Below are 19,427 nucleotides of genomic sequence, written 5' to 3' on the forward strand. Positions count from 1 at the left end.
CCGCTCCTATTCCTCGAACATATCCGCATCCTCTACACCTCTCGCCGCCTTGATCCCCCTCACCCCCTGGTTGCTCCTCTCCTCTCCCATCCCCGCCCCCAGCGCCACGTCTTCACTGTTGTGTCCCCCGTACCCTCCATCTCTACACCCTTCATCTCCTTTCCCAAGGTGGCTTCCATCAACTCCCCCTCCCGTATGATGCTCTCTCTCCCTCCATTTATCCCTCCTATCTACTCTGATCCTCACTCCCCCTCCTTTCCTCTGTCCTTTTCTCGAGCTCCTCTTCCCCCCTTCCATCCTCTTTTTTCCCCACCTCCCCTCTCTCTGCCCCCTTCTCTCCCCCGAGTCCTTTTGCATTTCCCTCCTCTGCCTCCTCTCATTCCCTCTCGCGTCTGCCCTGCCCCTCTCCCACTTTATTAGTCCTCTCCCTCCTTGGTTCCCCCCTTTTTCGTTTCTTTTTTCCTTCCTCCCTCCTTGTTCCTCCCCCTCCTCCAGGTCCGCCCCCCCCATCTGCCTTTGGCTCTGGAGTGTCATCTTTGTGCCGCCATTTTTGTGCAGTGTTTTACAGTGAGTGTTTTACAGTGAGTGTTCCGTGTTGTGTTTTTTTGGGAAGTGTTGCAAACGGCCATTATACTGTCGCTGGGTGTGCTTTTTATCTCTTGCGAACAGAAACCAGACTGTCGCGATGTTTTTTTAATTGTGTGTGTACTATGTTACTTGTCTGATTCCTGCGTCTTTTATTAACATTGCCAACCCGTTTTGCTTTCTGTTTTAACTTTCCGCATTTTTCCGCCATTTTACACTTTACGTCACTGTTTTATCACCTGTTTTTCTTGTTTCTTTTCTTCTTCCGTTTTTTTTTTTTAAAAAAAGCCTGTAGGCTGTAGAGCAGCGTACTAAGCTGCTGCCAGCCCACCCCCTTCGGGGGGAATTGAAAATCAATAAAGGAAAAAAAAGGGGGCAGACTACTGTTTTGTTCAGTGTGTTTATGTTCATCGTGTGTAACAGGTTCTGTACAAATGCTCGTTGAATGGAGATCTTACACTGATGAGCCAAACCACATTGCTCACTGCTAACTGTCTGATGACGTAGCGGGTATGTGACGTGGTCAGGAAAGTGTATAAGCAGAGCAGAGACGAATGGGGAACAACTCCCCCTCCTAAATGATGCCCTCTCTTCCTCCATTTATCCCTCCTATCAACTCTGATCCTCACCTCCCCCTCCCTGCCTCTGTCCTTTTCCCGGGCTCCTGGGCTCCCTCTCCCCCCCCCCCTTCCATCGCTTTTTCCCCGCCTGCCCTGTCTTTGCCTCCATTCTCCCCCCCCCCCAGTCCTTTTGGTTTCCTCTCTTCTGCCTTCCCCACTCCTTCTCCCGTCCACCCTGCCCCCCTTTATATATGTCCTCTCCCTCCATCGGCTCCCACCCCGTTTTGCTTTTTCCTCTCTTCTTCCCTTTTTTCGCCTCATCTGGTCGACTGTTTGCTTGCAGCTGCCGTGAGCCTCTATGGAAAGTAGTTGAATGACAGTGAAACCACGAGTAGGCGACAATATTGTTGGACGTCCACGCCTCATCAGAGAGAGGCGTCCACGGTCTGTAGAGATCTGTGGCAGATCTGAGGAGTACAATGCTGGTGCAGAGACAAGAGTTTTTATGCCGGTTGGCGTACAATGTTGAAAATTGTGCTCCGCAACAAATGACTTCCACATTTTCCAATGTTGACCCGACGACATCTTCAGTTATGATTGTAGTCGATACGGGGTCATTGAGACTGGGCCACGTATCATTAGAAAGATTTCACCTCGTCGGGTGAATCACGTTTCTTATTACTCTAGATCGTTGGACGTGTCCGAATAAGTCGTCATACAGGCGAAAGAGCCGGCCGCAATGGCCGAGCCGTTCTAGGCGCTTCAGTCCGGAATCGCACGACTGCTACGGTCGCAGGTTCGAATCCTGCCTCGGGCATGTCTGTGTGTGATGTCCTTAGGTTAGTTAGGTTTAAGCAGTTCTAAGTTCTAGTGGACTAATGACCTCAGATGTTAAGTCCCATAGTGCTCAGAGCTATTTTGAACAGGCGAAAGGCTGCTCAAAACGTGCACCGCACCATGGATGCAGGTCAGTGGGCATTGTTATGATATGGGGAACATTCACATTGGCTTCCATGGCTAAGGCCCTACAACAGCTGTGGACTCAGTGAACATTGTTCCTGACCACGTATAGCGATGCCTGCTGGATGTCTTTTTCGACGACAATGGCACCTTCCAGAGGGATAATTGCCTCCATCACAAGGCCGGAATCTTGCTTACACGTTTTGAGGATCACGGTATTGATCTCATGTTGATATAGATTGCCCGGCCACTAAAATTGCTTGATATGTACCAGATGAAGCACATCTGGCAAGCTATCGGGCGCCGCTACGCGTAGACAAACCACCGACCCGCAATTTATGGGCATTGCGTGACCTGTACATAGACAAATTACATACCTGCGGAAACCTACCAGGGACTCGTCAAATCTGTGCCAAGAAGAAACGTTGTGTACTGCATTCCAAAGATGGGCCAACATGCTATTAAACAGGTGGTCATAGTAGTTGGTTCAGATGGCACTGAGCACTATGGGACTTATCAGGTGAGGTCATCAGTCCCCTAGAACTTAGAACTACTTAAACCTAACTAACCTAAGGACATCACACACATCCATGCCCGAGGTAGGATTCGAACCTGCGACCATAGCGGTCGCGATGTTCCAGACTGTAGCGCCTAGAACCGCTCGGCCACACTGGCCGTCGGTCATAGTAGTTGTCTGAGCAATATATATATATTTGTGTGTGTGTGTGTGTGGTTAGAGGTTAGGTTTCACCTGAAAAATTGCTTGTGATCGCCCAGCACAAACATTGTGACGGAATCACAGCCAACGTAGAGAAATCGGGACAGGTATAGAATCATAAAGGATATGTTTTTCTCCCTTAGAGTCGATGCAAGCAGAAAAGCACTAGCTGCATTTCACGTTAGCCGTTCATTTCTATTACTTGTGCAATTTCGAGTGCTCTTATAAAAAGAAACAGTGGTACGAATTTAATAGAATTTTTTTTTGTTGAGAAAATCTCGTTTTCTTCCCAATTGTTTTTGCGATATGATGTCCAAATTTCTTAAAAAAGGTGTAGATGAATCTTCTTCTTTTTTTTAGCATCTCATCTTGCATGAACAAAACTTTAAATTCAAATCGTATAAAAGCTTTAACAGTACGAATTATAGGATTATTTTAGTGATTTCGTTTAAAAATCAGTCTTTGGAAAAAAGTTTCTGAGCCCAAGACTAGTGTACTAAAAGAGCAGGCGACAAAAATGCCTGGTGAAACTGGGAAGAATGGAAACTGGGCCCCAGTTTCATAGAAAAACTCTAAATGTAACAACCTGGCTTTCTATGATTGCAATGTAGAGTGATAATTAGTAGACATAGTTAACAATGACGAAACACTAGAAGTGAAGTCACGAATCACAGACAGCTTTTTGATGTAGTTTCTGCGCAGACATTCTTAAACTACTGTCTTCGAGACTATATTCATTAGCGTGCCTTTACGTATAGGTTTACAGAGGTAGGTCCATAACGTAAAGCCATCAGTAAAATGAAAATTCAGGTGTGCTGTGCATTTAAGACTCGAATTTATTCGTTTCATCCTTTGTCGGGAACAGTTATAGCCCTCCTTGCCGATACGCGCACTGCAAAAGAGTTGTCCAGTGTAACGTTAAAGACAATCCTGCTGTCGTGCATCCTAGAATTAATATTTTCTCTCTTCCACCTCTTAAGATTTTCGCAAAACAGAGACCGAGGTTTGAAAAGTGCAGTAAAACTGCAAATCGAAAAACTAGCTTTTAGTCGGCTCGAAAGGCTGTTACAAGGAAGTTCGTGACATGTGTAGTGACTTTAAGTTCCGGGACATTCTCGTTGTTAAGTTGTAATCACATGAGAGAGAAACTTTTTTAATCTAATCTCATCCACTGCAGACGTTCAACACTGCACTTACTGTGCAGAAACAGCAACCTGTCTGAATTTATTCTGTTGAAAAATTGGTATATCAAGAAACTTGTTTCTAGCCGCTGTTGGCTAATAATCTGTTGGTTGTATTTACAGTACATTACCTTACAGTACAGTACTCTTAACAGTGCACTAAATTGTAAATAGCGAGTTGATAGTCGCCAAGTGGTAGAGTTGGTAGTAGAAGTGGTAAACATATGTGATCTAAAATATTGCAGCATTTGTAGCGAATGAGTTTGAACCAACAAACTTCCATTATACACCGACGTGGATAAACATCACTCCCAGGTCCACGTTTTATTCCGCTGATTTTCTTCTAAAAAATTCCGAATATGTTTATGGCGACCTTGTTCCATTGCCACAAAGGTCCAACTATCAAAATATTAAATAATAAATAAAATAAATTGTTCTCAATAAATCTTTCTTTTTATTTAATTTACTATTGATTACAAAGCATTGAACGCCAGGTCATTTTGGGAAATGAAACAAGAAACCAGCCGCGGTATCTTTCTATCGCAGGCGACTGACGGAAACCGAAAAACAAAATCAAAACTGCCAGGCCAGAATACGAGTGCTGTGCCTTACGAGTGTTCCATCTACCATGGTGCCAAAATATTTTGGAACTATGGGAAAGAAGAGCCAAAACGTAGCAGCCGTGTCAGAAAGGAAACGACATTGCGTCTGTATAGACAATTGATTGAAACATACAGGGTGAGCAGGAAGTCTTTCCTTGATTATAAAAATTTTATTTCTGAGGAATTATTTTTGGTACAGCTATGTGATTTGTTGCAAATGATATCTTAATTCGTGAAGTTTTTACCTGGACGTGTCGGAACTTTACGTTCCTCCTCAGTTACAGGAATTTCAGCCATAGATAGCGTGTCAACAAGATGGTGCACCACCACTTCTTGGATGAATGCTTTCGGCACAGACGGATCGATAGAAATGGTCCAAAATCATTGCCGCCGTGTTCACCAGACATAGCTCCTCTTGATTTTTTTTGGTTGGTTTACGTTGAGGACAGTGTTCAGTTCGCCAATTACGGATGTTCAATCTCGTACGGCACGAATACGAGATGTTGTAGATGATGTCGAAAGAGATGTTGGCAAAGGCATGGAGAGATATTGAGGATCGCCTAGAAGCTCTACAGACAACAGGGGCAGCACACATGGAAGTGAATCCATAAAAAACTTTGAATTAAGGTACCATTTACAACAAAGCACATAGCTGTATCTACCATAGCTCCTTAAAAATAAATTTTTGTGATCAGGGAAGTATGTAGCCAAAATACTACGATCATCTAGAAAGCAAGATTGCCTAGCACACTGAAATTTAAGAGTCGTACTTTCAATTGCTTTTTCGTGTGATCGTGTTAAAAATTTTCGTTTAAAATGGAGGACATTGAATTATGATCTGTGACGAGATATATCGTTTCAAGTGCTTTGATCACATTGCGTATATAAAAAAAGTTTGAGTCGATATCAAAGAATTATTTCCATTCATTCTCAACGATTAATAATCGGGTTGCTAAATTTAATCGCGTAGGCGTATCCATTGAAGATGATGAGTGGTCAGGACGTCAAAAAAGCTGTACGCCAGACGAAACTGTGTAAGAACTTCGTAGTATCTTACTACCATTAGAAAGTATCAATCTTTCCAACATCTCGATAGGTCATATACACCACATATTATACGAAGTTTTGGATACAGTGAATCTTTCCGCTCTGTGGGGTGCCGAGTCTGTTAATCACTAGCCAACGCGTTCTAACTAAAATTTCTTAAAAATGTGTAGGCTTGCTCCAACGAAAGCGCTGTGAGCTTCTCCGACGTCTCACAATAGTAGATGCATCCTGGTTTCCTCATTGCACACCAGAAACGAAGGAGCAGCCATAACAGTGAGCAATAAAAGGCACCAGCACAAATAAAAATGCTTCCATCCACAGAGAAAATCGTGACTAGCGAGTTCTGATGTTATTGCAGTATTTTGCTCATGGACTACCTCCACATGGGTAGAGCCATAACCGAGGAATTTTGCGCTTCAACACTGGACACACTGAAGGGTACTGTTTAGGTTAGACAGTCACATTTTATACAGAAAAAAACAGCTCTTTCAAATGGCTGTAAGCACTATGGGACTTAACATCTGAGATCAGCAGTTCCCTAGACTTAGAACTACTTAAACCTAACTAACCGAAGGACATCACACACATCCATGCCCGAGGCAGGATTCGAACCTGCGACCGTAGCAGCAGCGCGGTTCCGGACTGAAGAGCCTAGAACCGCTCGGCCCTCGGCCACAGACAGCTCTTTCATTACGGTAAAGTGTTCTCTTGTACGTCTCTCATTGTTACAGCAAAAATGTATCAAGTTCGCTTTGTAGCGCTTCCACAGTGAATTTAGCTCCCAGCGATTACCTTTTATTCTTAACACTGACACAAAGAGTGAGTGGACGAAGATACTCGCCAAATTAAGAAGCTCAAACTGATACAGAACTTAATTTTGCGATTGGACAAACTGATTTTACTAAGGACGTTAACAGTTTGAAAAGTTGTTGCCATTAATGTAGAAATTTACAATCTGTCGTGTAAAAAAATGAAAAAAATAACATTATCTCTTAAACTTTTGTGTTGTCATTGCCAGCGGAAAATTCTTCTAATGTCTCTCGTTCTGGGCAAGGGAATGCGCGAGAAGTGTCCGGGGATAACGATCTCCACGTAATTGAAGGTAGTTCGTGGAATGAAACAGTCGCGTTTGATTGTAAAAGGTGTGGGCAATAGTGTGATACACTGGACATCCAAAGTGACGGGGGAACATGGAGGAAGGAATAAGAGAGAGCGGCAACAGGGATGTAAATAAGCGTCCGAACTGCAAAACGAAAGCGTGAAGGACGGGGCCAGTCCGTGCAGAGTAGATGTGCCATGTGGGAAGCAAATGTAGGCGGAACTCAACCGTAAATTGAGGCGTGCACGGCGTGTGTGCTAGCTTTCGCCTGCAGTCTTGAGTTGCGCGAGTCCTTGGAAGGCTGCAGCCGGAAGTCAGCTCTTGTAACCCTATACAGCGATGAGCCAAAACATTGCGACCACCCGTTTAGTAGGACGAAATTAAAATTATATTAATACCGTCAGCTGCGCACGGGCGTTGATATAGATCAACGGGGACAGGTGGAAGTGTGTGCCCCGACCGGGACTCGAACCCGGGATCTCCTGCTTACATGGCAGACGCTCTATCCATCTGAGCCACCGAGGGCACAGATGATAGTGCGACTGCAGGGACTATCTCGCGCACGGCTCCCGCGAGACTCACATTCTCTCACCTTGTATGTCCACACACTACATTCGTAGTGTCCCACCCCAACACACTCATTACTCGTGGAAGACATTCTTCCAAGTCCCGTAAGAACATACACCATATCCATATAAATCTATAGTTCTGGCGATACCGGCCATGACCTTCTTTTCTGTGCGGATGCACACATATTCCCCGAAATCTTACGGGACTTGGAATAATGTCTTCCACGAGTAATGAGTGTGTTGGGGTGGGACACTACGAATGTAGTGTGTGGACATACAAGGTGAGAATGAGTCTCCCTGCAGATAGTCCCTGCAGTCGCACTATCATCTGTGCCCTCGGTGGCTCAGATGGATAGAGCGTATGCCATGTAAGTAGGAGATCCCGGCATCGAGTCCCGGTCGGGGCACACATTTTCACCTGTCCCCGTTGATCTATATCAACGCCCGTGCGCAGCTGACGGTATTAATATGATTCTAATTTCGTTCTAGACGGCTGCAGGTCATCAATGGTGTCTGTTCTTTCAGACATGTCCGAAAGAACATACACCATATCCATATAAATGTTAAGTAGGATGTTGATCCAATTTTCAAACACAGTAGAACAGAGACTCTGCCTGGCATAGATTCTAAAAATCCTTGACAGGATTCCAGAAGGCACTACGCACTGGTCAAGCAATTCCCCCAAATTGTGGTATGGTGGTTTACGAGCACGCAGCTGGCGCCCAATATGAGTTTCAGTAGGTACAGATCAGGCACATTTGCTAGCAAAGACATCAGTGTGAGTTCACTATAATGCCCCTCAAACCACTGTAGCACGATTCTGACCTTGCAGCACCGACAGTTACCCTGCTGGGAAATGTCTTCGCCGTAGGGGAAGACTTCAAGCATGAAGCGATGCAGGTGGTCCGCAATAATGTTCACATAGTTCACTGCTATCATGACGCCTTCTATTACCACAACAGACCCCATGAAAGTTCAACTCAATGTACCCCATAGCATAATTCTGCCCTCAGCAGCCTGCATCTGCGGCGCAATGCATGTTTCGTGCAGCAATTCGCCTGGATGATGGCTGTAAGGACCCAGTCAGCGATCTGGTGTAACAAGAAATGCGATTCATCCGATCCACGGTGAAAAATCAGTGATGCTGTGCCCACTGCAGTCATACACTATGTGATCAGAAGTATTCGGACACCCACAAAAACATACGTTTTTCATAGTAGGTGCATTGTGCTGCCCCCTACTGCCAGGTACTCCATATCAGCGACCTCAGTAGTTATTAAACATCGTGACAGAGCAGAATGGGGCGCTCCGCGGAACTCACGTACTTCGAACGTGGTCAGATGATTGGGTGTCACTTGTGTCATACTTCTGTACGCGAGATTTCCACACTCCTAAACATCCCTAGGTCCATTGTTCCCGATGTGATAGTGAAATGAAAACGTCAAGGGACACGTACAGCACAAAAGCGTACAGGCCGACCTCGTCTGTTGACTGACAGAGATCGCCGACAGTTGAAGAGGGTCGTAATGTGTAATAGGCAGACATTATCCAGACCATCACACAGGAATTCTAAACTGCATCAGGATCCACTGCAAATACTATGACAGTTAGGCGGGAGGTGAGAAAACTTCGATTTCATGGTCGAGCGGCTGCTCATAAGCCACACACATCATGCCGGTGAATGCCAAACGACACCTCTCTCTCTCTCTCTCTCTCTCTCTCTCTCTCTCTCTCTGTCTGTGTGTGTGTGTGTGTGTGTGTGTGTGTGTGTGTGTGTGTGTGTGTGCGGGTGTGTGTGTGAGCGTGTGTCTAAGCTCCTTAGCTGGTGTTGCCTTTTCTATAAAGGCAAAAGAGCTTACACACACACACACACGCACGCACTGAAAGAGAGAGAAAAAGTAAACTAAATTCAAATTCGGCGCCAAAGTCTCTCGGGAACAAATCTACGCCGACTGGGTTAGGAAACACAACATAGTGCTCACCACATCTTGCGAAGTAAAAAGGCGTTTATATAGAAATAAATTACATTAATATGTGTGTGCAGTGTCCTCGGAATCCGAAAGAAGAAGAATCAGTCACAACAAAACGTGAGTAGTAACAAATATACACTCACAACATTTTGACACCCAAAAAATCAAGTTTTTAAAAGTCAAGGGATTGGTTTGCAGATGACAACCTATCAGTGCTGGACAGTATAGAGTTGGTTCTGCAAAACGATATAATGTAAAATCACGGTAAGAAGCAAAACGAACGAGAACTTTCTTTAGGCCTCACTTGTTAAATCAATTATATCGTAAAATATTTTGAGTGTTTACAGTTTTTCAATAAACAAGAATCCCACTAATGTTGGCACAGAGAGGCTGAAACATGTTAGGATAAAAGAAAAAGCAGTGTGTTTGCAAAAAAGGCGCCGGCCGAAGTGGCCGTGCGGTTCTAGGCGTTGCAGTCTGGAACCGCGAGACCGCTACGGTCGCAGGTTCGAATCCTGCCTCGGGCATGGATGTGTGTGATGTCCTTAGGTTAGTTAGGTTTAACTAGCTCTAAGTTCTAGGGGACTAATGACCTCAGAAGTTGAGTCCCATAGTGCTCAGAGCCATTTGAACCATTTTTTGCAAAAAGGCATATCCTATAATTTAACTGCAAATGCGGAAGGAAAGGACCAAAGCTGCAGATCCAAAAGATGAATATACGCCTACCAACTTTTGTTTATGCCGCGCAACTCCTTGTCGGTGTTGCGATTTTTTTTCCGTCAGTTTATTTTCATCGAATATTGACTGTTGGCGTACACTAGAAGCAACAAGTCGTCCGCATACTTTGTAGCTTTTGTCTGGCTTTTAATTTCTCAAGAAGTCGTGCTAAATAAACAGCCCTAAATTTGTGGCCATATACTGAACTAAAGTATATGATGTGGCAAATGCCTAAGTGGATTAAGGGAATTTTGGAAATTTAATTCAAGACGACCGGCCGAGTTTTTGTAACCTGCTCCACTCGAACACGAATCAAAAAGCTTTAAGCACTGCGCCACCTCGATTGTTGATCGACTTTGGAGGCAACGCGAAGTGCTAGAAGTGGCAACGCCGAGGTCAGCAGTTCTTCGCATTCAGTTTATTTGATTCAGTAACTTACTAATATTCTTCATTATCGCTTCAGTCACGTTCCTTTATTTTTGCTAGTCATATACAGTAGTGGTAAACAGTATAAAAGCATGGATATTTGTAGGGAAAGTTGGTCGGTTGTTTGTGGAAGGAGACCAGACAGCGTGGTCATCGGTCTCATCGAATTAGGGAAGGATGGGGAAGGAAGTCGGCCGAGCCCTTTCAGAGGAACCATGCCGGCATTCGCCTGGAGTGATTTAGGGAAATCACGGAAAACCTAAATCAGGATGGCCGGACGCGGGATTGAACCGTCGTCCTCCCGAATGCGAGTCCAGTGTCCTAACCACGACGTCACCTCCCTCGGTCGGTGTTAAGTGTTTGCGTACATGTCTTAACTGTAGACAGGAAACAGACACCATTAGTGACAGTGCGTGTTGTGTTCATAAACCACGATTGTGACAATACCACGCGGAAAACAGTTGTCATGTGTTGAAGAAGCAAAAATTGGTGCGCATGAGGAAATGAGACACTAATCGTCAAATCGGCAAGAAGGGTAACCGTTCTAGTACAGTGACTGATAATTTCCTTAGACTGGGCGCACGGTGTGGACAGAACGGAAAATATGGGCAAAGTAGAAAATTATCGGAGGCATCTAAACGGCTAGTTTTGGGCAAAGCAAGTGCCACAAACCGTTGTTCATCTCGACTTGTCGCGGGTGTACAGTCGCAGTACCTGCCAGACATGTACGACAAATTTTGTCACAGGACAAACATCTAGCATTCGAGAAACGAGCGCAGAAACCTGCTCTAACACCCAAAAATAAACAGGCTAGATAGGAGTTTGCTGAAAATCATATGTCAGGGACTTCAGAGTAAAGTGATCTTCAGTGATGAGAAAAAGTTTACTTTGGATGGACTGGATGGATTTTAGTATGGTTGGTATGATGTGAGAACAGAGCAGCAGGTGAGAATGAGCAGAAATTTTGGTTGTTGAAATGTTAAGATTCGGGCAGCGTTCTGCACTAAAAGTAAGTGAAGCAGTTCTTGGTCGCATATTACAACGACCTGTACGAATGTACACGGAGATGCTAGAGACAGAACTGATTAGAAGGCATACATTCTAGGGGACGAAAGTCTAATGCTTCAATTAGATAATGCGTCTGTGTATGTTCCTGCTACAACCAAAAAGCGATTTAGAGATAAAGATATCGATGTCTTTCCCTGGCTTGCACGTAGCCCGGATTTGAACCCATTGAAAATCTTCGGAGAATACTTGCAGGGTGTGTGTATTACAATGGAAGGCAATTTGAGGCCGTATGTGAGCTGAAAGTAGCGATAAGAGAAGAATGGGCGACAGTTCCACTGCAAGAAACAAAATCAACGCCGAAGAGAATTTTTGAGGTAATTAAGGAGAGCAGAGGTTGGAAAAAGTACTAGCAATACAATAAGACACCAAGACAGTGAGTGCAGTTATATCAATCTCTATTCAGGGAATGCGAACGCCTTATTTTGTTGCCGGCCGCGGTGGTCTAGCGGTTCTAGGCGCTCAGTCCGGAACCGCGCGACTGCTACGGTCGCAGGTTCGAATCCTGCCTCGGGCATAGATGTGTGTGATGTCCTTAGGTTAGTTCGGTTTAAGTAGTTCTGAGTTCTAGGGGACTGATGACCTCAGATGTCAAGTCCCATAGTGCTCAGAGCCATTTGAACCTTATTTTGTTATGCATATTACGAAAGAAACAATGTAATTCCGTCATGATTGTTTGTGTCTTATATGTATCTACTATTTTCATAATAATTTCGATACATAAATGCTTCTGACGTAACGGCCTTGCCGCAGTGGATGCACCGGTTCCCGTGAGATCACCGAAGATAAGCGCTGTCGGGCGTTGTCGGCACTTGGATGGGTGACCATCCAGGCCGCCACGCGCTGTTGCCATTTTTAGGGGTGCACTCAGCCTCGTGATGCCAATTGAGGAGCTACTCGACCGAATAGTAGCGGCTTCGGTCAAGAATACCATCTTACGACTGGGAGAGCGGTGTGCTGACCCCACGCCCCTCCTATCGGCATCCTCCACCGAGGATGACACGGCGGTCGGATGGTCCCGGTAGGCCACTCGTGGCCTGAAGACAGAGCGCATTTTACATGCTTCAGATATTGTACTATTACTTTCGTAGGAAGCCTGCCTTTACACTGATTTCCACTACTCTGTGAATTTTGTCAACTTGTGCATAGAGAATTATACAGGTTGTAACGGGTATAATTGCGGATATTTTTGTATGTCTTACCTTAAAATATATAAACACATCAGTGTGTTGGTTTTTTTTTCTCTCTGCTTCAAACAGGCTTCCAACAAATGTGTCACAAACCTTACTACATGATGTTCTCTGCGTTGTCGTAACTGCTCCACTAAGTGATTACGCCTGTCAGTATAGACTAATCGTTTTGCATCCATGTGTCCACACTTCGACACCTGACCTTTTGCCCGGGGGGATATAAGCATTAGAAGCTTGCACTTGCCACAGGTACTTGGAGATATTACCCAACCTAAAAATATATGCCTTGTAATAGCTATAGGTATTAGTCTGGAAATGATATAAATACTGATGTAATGTTGTTCACAACACCGTCCTTAGTCATCAATAGAAATATCTGCACTTACACCTATTACGCCCTATGTATGAATATAATAAATGGTTCAAATGGCTCTAAGCACTATGGGACTTAACATCTGAGGTCATCAGACTCCTAGACTTAGAACTAAGTAAACCTAACCAACCTAAGGACATCACAGACATCCATGCCCGAGGCAGGATTCGAACCTGCGACCGTAGCAGCCGCGTGGTTCCGGACTGAAGCGCCTAGAACCGGTCGGCCACCGCGGCCGGCTGTATATGAATATAGAGAGTGTAAAAGATAACTATTTATAATGTATCACAGTGGCGTAGGGTACGTCGAGACGAACAATGATATGAGGAATTGTGGTTTATCAAGTCGGTAAAAAAACTCAAATTTGCCTACAAAAGCCACCTGAGTTACAGTGTGTACACATCGCGTGATATTTTCAATATTGGCTAAAAATGGCTCTGAGCACTATGGGACTTAACTGCAGTGGTCATCAGTCCCCTAGAACTTAGAACTACTTAAACCTAACTAACCTAAGGACATCACACACATCCATGCCCTAGGCAGGATTCGAACCTGCGACCGTAGCGGTCGCGCGATTCCAGACTGTAACGCCTAGAACCGCTCGGCCTCTCCGGCCGGTTGTTTTCAATATTCTCTAGCCCTTTTGTGCCTAGTTGTGCACTCACAAAGTGTGAAATTGACGCTTCTTGAACTTTGCTCCGCAATTTGTTGAATTTTAACAGCTTAAAATTAACAATTAAACCGTCTTGTTTGTCTCGCTTTCTTGCTACGAGATGACAGTGCTTGTAAAGGTTAGGTATATATCGAATTGGAAACGCAATTAGTTTTTGCATAATGTTTTCAAAAGTCTTTTCCTATTATTACCCTCACAGGAAAAGTTAAATTACTAATTTTAACGTAAGCTGGCCCGGCATACGTGGGCGAGAGGATATTCAAGATCTCGCGTGGCGCGCAAGCGCTGTGTCTTAAGTAGCGTTTGTAGGGCAGCTTGAGGTTGTTTCCAGATTTCGTAGACCACAAGTGTCTTATATCAAACTGTTCGTTGCTAGTTCCTCTACACCATTGTGGTACATTGTAATCAGTTATCGTTTACACGCTGTATGCAGAGTGTTCCCGTAAGAGCGCAAAAATTTAACAGGACATAGAGAATACTCCATTGAACAATTTGAGGTAGGGAACTTAGGGTCGGAGAAGCCAAAGGTGATATGGAAGTAAACTTGTATACCACTTTGTCTAGCGTTACTGTTTTCCAGCTTATTTACAAATGACATGCGTATAAGTTTACATGTACTGTGCTGTTTATTTACATGTATATTCATTCTTCTGCAAGGAAACAAGGAGGACGTGCCTGATTATTAGGAAGTCATGATGCAGTAGGCCGCCTGAATGGCCGCTTGTATTTGATGTTCGTGCAAAGAGCTCTACTTGAGTTGGAGAACGTACCCTTGGCTCTTCGTGAGAAGATGTGGATATAACATGACGGTCCACCGCCTCACTTCATTGTGGATGTCTGCAACCATCACAGTGCTGTATTTCCTGGTCGCTGGATTGGATGGAGAGGTCCTATTCCACGGCCTGCGAGGTCACCTGACCTGAATCACCTCGATTATTTGCTATGGTGATATCTAAAGTCACTTGTGTATGAAACTCCAGTGGATATGGAGATGAAATTCGTTGCTAGAATTGTAGCTGCCTGTGATGTGATTTGAAACACACCAGGGATATTTGTAAGGGTGCGTTAGAATCTTGTTCGCCGATGTCATACTCGCATTGAGGTTGGTGGCCATCAGTTTCAGCATTTTTGTAAGACACGGTACAAATTGTACGTTCATCGTGTCAATAAGGGTATTTGCAGTTAGTTTAACTAATGTAAATAAAAAAGTGCACCGCAATGCGTTTTTATTCCTGTTATCTCCCTAAGCTGGCTTCTCCGACCCCAGGTTCCCACCCTCAAATTGTTCAGTGGAGCATCTTCTATGTCCTCTTAAATTTTTGCACAGTCTTAGGGAAACACCCTGTGTGTATCCTCAAATCTGTTCTTATATACACGTTTCGAAAGCAATCTCTTACCGTTTTTCAATTTACGGTTCCAGCCTACACTACTGGCCATTAAAATTGCTACACCAAGAAGAAATGCAGATAATAAACGGGTATTCATTGGACAAATATATTATACTAGAACTGACATGTGATTACATTTTCACGCAATTTGGGTGCATAGATCCTGAGAAATCAGTACCCAGAACAACCAGCTCTGTCCGTAATAATGGCCTTGATACGCCTGGGCATTGAGTCAAGAGCTTGAATGGCGTGTACAGGGACAGCTGCCCATGCAGCTTCAACACGATACCACCAGCGCGACGTCGCCAAACACGGATGCGACCATCATGATGCTGTAAACAGAACCTGGATTCATAGGAAAAAATGACGTTTTGCCATTCGTGCACCGAAGTTCGTCGTTGAGTACACCATCGCAGGCGCTCCTGTCTGTGACGCAGCGTCAAGGGTAACCGCAGCCACGGTCTCCCAGCTGATAGTCCATGCTGCTGCAAACGTCGTCGAACTGCTCGTGCAGATGGTCGTTGTCTTGCAAACGTCCCCATCTGTTGACTCAGGGATAGAGACGTGGCTGCACGATCCGTTACAGCCATGCGGATAAGATGCCTGTCATCTCGACTGCTAGTGATACGAGGCCGTTGGGATCCAGCACGACGGTCCTTATTACCCTCCTGAACCCACCGATTCCATATTCTGCTAACAGTCATTGCATCTCGACCAACGTGAGCAGCAATGTCGTGATACGATAAAGCGCAATCGCGATAGGCTACAATCCGACCTTTTTCAAAGTCGGAAACGTGATGGTACGCATTTCTCCTCCTTACACGAGGCATCGCAACAACGTTTCAGCAGGCTACACCCTGTTTGCGTATGAGAAATCGGTTAGAAACTTTCCTCATGTCAGTACGTTGAAGATGTCGCAACCGGCGCCAACCTTGTGTGAATGCTCTGAAAAGCTAATCATTTGCATATCACAGCATCTTCCTCCTGTTGGTTAAATTTCGCGTCTGTAGCACGTCATCTTCATGGTGTAGCAATTTTAATGGCCAGTAGTGTACAAGACACGGTCAAAAAGTTTCCGTTCGAAGGCCGTACAGACCAGAATCGGTATGCCAATTGGGCAAAATCGCTGTGAGCCTTGAGGCACTCATCCTACCGACGCACAAGTTTGAAGATATCCGTTTGGTAAAACACCATGTCTTACTGTGTGAAGAAGTCCGTAACTGCCTGCTGCACATCCTCGTCCGACAGGAATCGTCGACACTCCGGGACCTTTTTTAACGGACCAAAGGCGTGATAATTGCATGGGAAGAGATCCGGACTGGAGGGCGGGAGCTCGAGTGTCTCCCACTGGAGTTGACGTAACTTCTGCGCTGCAACATTTGCGATACGAGGCCGTGGGTCGTCATGAAGCAGTACGGAACTTGGAGCACCATTCCACAAATGTGGCAGCCAAGAAAAGAATAACAGCGCGTCAGTCCTGTTTGGAAGCATTTGGTAATAACTTCGCCATAGTTCACATTTCCCGCACGCACGTCGGAAAGACACGAATGCCTCGCTATTCCCTTGCCTACATGTCGGCGATCATATACTGGCATCGGAGTCGCATTACGGGTGCATGTACGCTGCAGAGACGTCCTGAAGCGGAAATTTTTTGATCGCCTCTCATAAATTCTGATGCAACATACACGACCTGACAAAAAACGTGAAGCAACCAGAAGACATGGTGGGATGTCAGTGTAACTTCTTACACGTACACCTCATTGGTGGGTATGTAAATGATTAGAGTTACAATTCTTTGTGACAGGTAGGACGGCCTTCAGAGTGGACTGGTGTTGCTTGTTTTGGTGTTGTTACCGCGCCTGGCAGGGTAAATAAATAGTGTGAACAGCGTCACATGCTGAGTGATTACTGTGAAGGACACAGAGATGCCTCGTATTCGTGCAAGACAGCGTTTTCAGCAGCTGACAGAGTTTGAAAGGGGCCTGATTGAAGGCCTCCAATTGGCTCGCTGGTCGAATCGTGCGTTCCGGTGTGACAGTGGGCTGGTGTTGGACCGCACACTCGTCGTCGAGGTTCCAGTCGACGACGTCTGACCACAACAGTGGAGGATCGCCATATTGCGCACCGAGCACATCTTATCCCCTTCTCATCCGCATCTGTCATCCGAGACCAAGTAATGGACTCCCTGCAACATTCGGCGTCGTCCTACACCGTTGGCGTGAGACTAGCAGCAGCCGGAATAGGGAATTGCCATACCGAGCGTTAGCTGCCGTGGTCAGGAAGCATGGCGTCACGTTGTGCTCAGCAATTAATCGCGGTTCTGCACCAACGCGAATGACCGTCGTCGGTGCGTATAGCGGTGACCTCGTGAGAGGTCCCATTCCTCCAATTTTTTGAAGTGTAGCGGAGTTACTCCTAGCGGCATTAGGTGGAAAGCCATCGGATGTGAGTACAGGTACTGACTGAAGGAACTATTGACTGCGGAACGGTATGTCACGTACATAGTACGTCCTCATCTGTTACCTCTCATGTGAGAGAAACGTGGTGCCATTTTTCAACAGGACAACGCTCGTCCACACGTAACACGTATCTCTATGAAGTGTTTGCGTGATTTTATACTCCCGTGGCCAGCAAGATCCCCGTATGTGTCCCCGTTAGAACATGTGTGGAACCATCTCGGACTCCGTCCCAGCGCAAGTATCCAGGATATCGACAACCCCTTGCAGTAACCGTGACCTGGTTGCCTCAGGAGAGGACACAAAAGCTTTGACACCCTTCCCAACCGAATCTGTGGATGATACTGATGAGAGGGCTTATACTTACAAATAATTTCGTAAATTCGCGATGTTTTTGTAATCAGTGAAACAACATCACATACCCTCTCAACCGTGAAGTTTCATTTCGCCTCCTCCTCCCCTTTGAGTGCTTCACTGTTTTAGTCACACAATATATCTGAAAAATGTTCTTATATTCTGCAACATCTCTCCAAGTATCTGTTTCAATGTGACAGTTGCGAAAAACGCGAGAAGATTCTGGTAATGCCAAAAATAGGTATTTTCCGTCGAATCTTAGGCGACTATTGCAGTGACTAGTCCGCCCCCGGTAGCTGAGTGGTCAGTGCGACAGAATATCAATCCTAAGGGCCCGGCTTCGATTCCCGGCTGGGTTGGAGATTTTTCTCCCCTCAGGGACTGGGTGTTGTGTTGTCTTAATCATCAGCATTTCATCCCCATCGACGCCCAAGTCGCCGAAGTGGCTTCAAATCGAAAGACTTGCACCAGGCGAACGGTCTACCCGACGGGAGACGTTAGTCACACGACTTTGCAGTGACTGATCTTATTTTCAAGGGAGGCTTATTAGGTTTTTTTATTCTCTTTCTAGCTCTTGATGTAGCATTCTAGCTGCTCTTTGACATCATAAATGATAACAACTTAAAAGCGCTCAACCTAAGCTCCACTACACGAATAAATTCTCTCATTAGTAGTTCGTTGTGTCATTTCATTTGCTTCTTGAAGTCCTCTTCAGTATCAAACTATCAGTTTAATAAGTCACAGCTGCAAAATACTAACGCGAATTCTTTACAGACGAATGGAAAAACTTGTAGAAGCCGACCTCGGGGAAGATCAGTTTGGATTCCGTAGAAATGTTGGAACACGTGTGGCAATACTGACCCTACGACTTATCTTAGAAGAAAGATTAAGGAAAGGCAAACCTACATTTCTAGCATTTGTAGACTTAGAGAAAGCTTTTGACAATGTTGACTGGAATACTCTCCTTCAAATTTTAAAGGTGGCAGGGGTAAAATACAGGGAGCGAAAGGCTATTTACAATTTGTACAGAAACCAGATGGCAGTTATAAGAGTCGAGGGGCATGAAAGGGAAGCAGTGGTTGGGAAGGGAGTGAGACAGGGTTGTAGCCTCTCCCCGATGTTATTCAATCTGTATATTGAGCAAGCAGTAAGGGAAACAAAAGAAAAATGTGGAGTAGGTATTAAAATCCAGGGAGAAGAAATAAAAACTTTGAGGTTCGCCGATGACATTGTAATTCTGTCAGAGGCGGCAAAGGACTTCGAAGAGCAGTTGAATGGAATGGACAGTGTCTTGAAAGGAGGATATAAGATGAACACCAACAAAAGCAAAACGAGGATAATGGACTGCAGTCGAATTAAATCGGGTGATGCTGAGGGAATTAGATTAGGAAATGAGACACTTAAAGTAGTAAAGGAGTTTTGGCATTTGGGGAGCAAAATAACTGATGATGGTCGAAGTAGAGAGGATATAAAATGTAGACTGGCAACGGCAAG

The 19,427-nt window shown here is 45.1% G+C and overlaps 1 protein-coding gene and 1 non-coding gene across 2 annotated transcripts in view; one reads left to right on the forward strand and one right to left on the reverse strand.

Moving 5' to 3' along the window:
* LOC126183258 (uncharacterized) overlaps nt 1-19,427 on the forward strand; it is a 368,835-nt gene that overhangs the window by 131,030 nt on the left and 218,378 nt on the right. The gene's annotated exons all lie outside the window — the stretch shown is intronic.
* Trnat-ugu (transfer RNA threonine (anticodon UGU)) lies at nt 7,204-7,278 on the reverse strand. Its single transcript has one exon. It is a non-coding gene; the product is annotated as a tRNA-Thr (tRNA).

The sequence above is a fragment of the Schistocerca cancellata genome, chromosome 4 (genome assembly GCF_023864275.1).
Source record: "Schistocerca cancellata isolate TAMUIC-IGC-003103 chromosome 4, iqSchCanc2.1, whole genome shotgun sequence".
Lineage (NCBI taxonomy): Eukaryota > Metazoa > Arthropoda > Insecta > Orthoptera > Acrididae > Schistocerca > Schistocerca cancellata.